A 4,100-nucleotide genomic window follows, 5' to 3' on the forward strand; every position below is an offset into this window, starting at 1 on the left:
ATTAATGTGCCTGACCTCTCACAACCCCTCAAACATTTGTAATTTTCTTTTTTTTAATCATCGTTGCTAACCTTATGGATGTGAGGTAGAATCTTTTTTTTTTTTTTTTGGTGAGGCAATTGGGGTTAAGTGACTTGCCCAGGGTCACACAGCTAGTAAGTGTTAAGTGTCTGAGGCTGGATTTGAACTCAGGTACTCCTGACTCCAGGGCCGGTGCTCTATCCACTGCGCCACCTAGCTGCCCCTTAGAATCTTTTAATAGTTGCGATCAATTTATTAAAAGAGATGATTGATAAGGCATCTGCAATGGTGACTTCAACTTCTACACCTGATAGAAGTGATCTGCTTCACAATTTGAGAAGGATTGTGCAAATCAATAAGACATTTGTGGATTCTCATCTGGAACCAATCCCAGGTCTTAGAACCTTAGAACCTTCATCACAAGTTTTACTAGTTGTTATTCAAAGTGTCTTAGTGGGCATTTGAACAGGTCCCTTCACTTTCTTTCTTTTTTTTCTTTCTTTCTTTTTTTTTTGGTGTGAGGCAATTAGGGTTAAGTGACTTGCCCAGGGTCACACAGCTAGTAAGTGTTAAGTGTCTGAGGTCAAATTTGAACTCAGGTCCTCCTGAATCCAGGGCAGGTGCTCTATCCACTGTGCCACCTAGTTGCCCCTCCCTTCACTTTCAAATTCTTTTCTTTGACTCCTCTAATTAGGTCAGCACACACCTTCTCAAGTGACTTCAGTGACTTCACGTTGAGACTGGTAAGGGTGATCTGGATCTGGTGAATGGCCACTTCAGGCTCCACAGGCATCTTGCCAGTGTCCTTGAATGCCATGACAGTGGAGGAGCTTCCTGACTGACTTATTGCTCGGTGAGAGGGAACAGCATGAGTCAGGAGGTGGAGAGGCAGGGACTGCCCACTCCAAGTGTTTGCAGGATGGATGGTACCTTCAACAAAGAGTGTGAGGTAGAATCTTTTTTTTTTTTTTTGGCCAGGCAATCGGGGTTAAGTGACTTGCCCAGGGTCACACAGCTAGTAAGTATCAAGTGTCTAAGGCCGGATTTGAACTCAGGTCCTCCTGATTTCAGGGCCAGTGCTCTATCCACTGTGCCACCTAGCTGCCCCTGTGAGGTAGAATCTTAAAGTTGTTTGAATGTGCATTTTGCTCATTACTAGTGATTAGAGGTGTACTCATAGAATTATCTTATATATCTTCATTTGAAAACTTCCAGTTCATATCCTTGATCATTTATCTTTTGGGGAATGGTCTTATTCTTTTTATATTTTTAGCAGTTCTTTATATAGCTAGGATATTAGAACTTAATACAAGAAATATGCTGTGAAGATCTACTATGAATGATTCCCTTCTAATTCTAATTGAATCAAAATGGTCTATTTAATTTTAAGTTCATTTCTCTCCCTTGTTTAATAATTTCTTTCTTAATCATAATTGTGAAAGGCATCCCCTTAATTTGACCTATATATTTTTAAATGATGTATTTTTAATTTGGATCATGTGTCTATTTGGAATCTATTGTGAAAGATGGTGTGAGATGTTGGTCTAAATCTAATTTTTTTGAGACTGCTCCCTAGTTTTCTCAGCAGCTTTTTCTGTATAGTTGTATTTATAAAAGTCCTGAGTATGTCTTGGTAAGTCAACTCCCTGGTATTATATACATTCACTAGGTATTCTGAAAAGAATTTCTTTTTCTAACTATTCAAGCTATATTTGATTATTGTATAGAGAGAAACTGGTTATTTTAATGTTTTTTATATGCTGTTACTTCAATTAAATGATTAAATATTTCCATTTATTTTTCAGAGAATCTCTAGGGTTCTCCATATCATCTGAAAAAAAATCATCTTTTTCTCTTTGATTTTATATATATATATATATTTCCTCAATTTTCTTTTCTTATTGCTATATCTGGTCTTCCTAAAATGATGAAAAATGTTTGTGTTTTATCCCTGATGTTACTGGAGAGGCCCCTATTGTTTCTCCATTATAGATAATGCTAGTTCTTGGTTTTTGAAAGATTATTGATTAACTCTAGTGCCTCAATGAGGTGCAAATGTTTTTTGTTTCCAGATTAAATAAAATAATCAGAAAGAGTGTGAACAGGGCCTATACACTTCCTGGAATTAATTAAAGCTATTGTGGGAGAGACTGAGTCATGCCTAAGCACTTCATTTAAAAGGGAGAAGCTATTTCAGAATAAGTGAAGATGTGATTCTGAGCCTGGATTTAAAAGGTTGGAGCAAGCATGGCACAAAGAGAGGAATGAGCAGTGCATAAAAGGGAGTCATGGAGGATAATCTTAGACTCTAAAGGCATAATAGAAATGAGGATCCCAAATGAGGGAAGTTCCAAGAAAACATTCTGCTTTCACCAACTTCCCATTTTGATGTGTGACTAACTACAGATACTATAACTTGCAATTTTATTGCCTGAAGGTTTCCAGTAAACTGAATTTTGCCTCAGCCATAAAGAGGCCAGGGGTTAAACTACAGATAGATATAAATAAAAGGCTAGGCAGAGAATTTTTCATCTAAAATAAATTTTATGATGCTGTAGAAAAATAAAACAAGAGAACCTTAAGTGACATCATATTATTCCCTAGGCTTAAAATGATTTCTATGTATTTGTATCTGTATAATTGTAGAGAGGTTTTTAGTTTTATCTTTAAAAAACATTTACCAAAAAAACCAAAACAAAACCCAACAACAAAGAAACACTTACTTAGGTCTATGGCTTTAGTTCTTGCATTAGAACTTTGTGGCCTGAGCAAGGTTCTGCTGCCTCCTGCACTGGTAGATAGGGTGGCTAGGTCCAAGTGTTACCTCCCACTCCAGCATCTTGGTGGGAAGATGTTATGAGTCTGGGTTCTGTCTGTGTTGTATTCACAAATCAGTGATTCTGTAGTCCCTGAATGAGAGGCTTTTTGGGGAACCTTGCTTTCTCCCAAGTCCTTGGCTAAAGCTGGGAGAAAAGCTGGTCCTAAGCACTGTCCACTTGGGCTTTTGTGCCTCTTGTGAGGCTTCACCCCATCTCATCTCTGTCCCTATTGGCTTTATCTATTTCCTTGTACAATTACCCGAGTCAGGTGTGGGATTTCAGCTCAGAGTCTTTGCCTTATAATAACATTTATTTTAGGCTGTTCTCTCTCTTTTTTTTGGCAGGGCAAAGAGGGTTAAGTGACTTGCCCAGGATTACACAGCCAGCAAGCGTCAAGTGTCTGAGGCTAGATTTGAACTCAGGTCCTCCTGAATCCAGGGCTCGTGTTTGTCCACTGCACCACCTAGTTGCCCCTTAGGCTGGTCTCTTAAGCCACCTCCCGACTTCAGTTGAGCTGCTATGGTTTGTTTCTCTATGAAGTCACCTCTCCAGAAGTTTTTAGCTTCTGATTTCAGGTCTCTACCACCCCAAGGACCTGGAGATGTTTTTAGGCTGTTCATCTAGATGGCATTTCCAAAATGCCATTGGCCCAGTCTCCTTTTGCTGTCAGTTACTGGGAGGTTTAAACCTCCTGGAATAGCCTGTCTCTCTTGTACCATTATGTTGGAGTACAGTCCTGATGGCAGCACTTTCTTAGTTATGGTCAATTTTGAGATGAAATGAGGCACTTATAAGTCAATGAACATTTGACAAAGGAGGTTTACTTTGCCCTAACACAGCAAGGATGCAGTGGCACTTAGCTTCCTCTTTGGTAGACACGGCTGCCCTTGCCTCCTCATGAACAAGCATCTGGTCAGTAAGTCATCAGGGTATGGTGACTCATGTGGTCTTAGGCAGAGTGTCTGGGACTTTTATGCCCCTAGATGGCCGGGAAGCTGTGTCAGGGGAGCTGGGGCCTATCAATTCCCAGGGGCTGCTTCATCCATTCATTCATTCATTCATTCATTCATGTAAAGCCTCCCCATGTATGTGGGAGGAAAAAAGCTGGATCAAGTAAACACTGATTTTATAACACATCTTTAATGTGATATAGTAGATCAGGGTGGAGTTTTTTTCACGCACGCGAGTTTGTGTGTGTGTGTGTGTGTGTGTGTTTAGGCTCTATTTCATTTGGCCCTCTTCTTCAAGTCAAGTCAAAAA

The sequence above is a fragment of the Dromiciops gliroides genome, chromosome 3 (assembly GCF_019393635.1).
Source record: "Dromiciops gliroides isolate mDroGli1 chromosome 3, mDroGli1.pri, whole genome shotgun sequence".
Taxonomy (NCBI): Eukaryota; Metazoa; Chordata; class Mammalia; order Microbiotheria; family Microbiotheriidae; genus Dromiciops; species Dromiciops gliroides.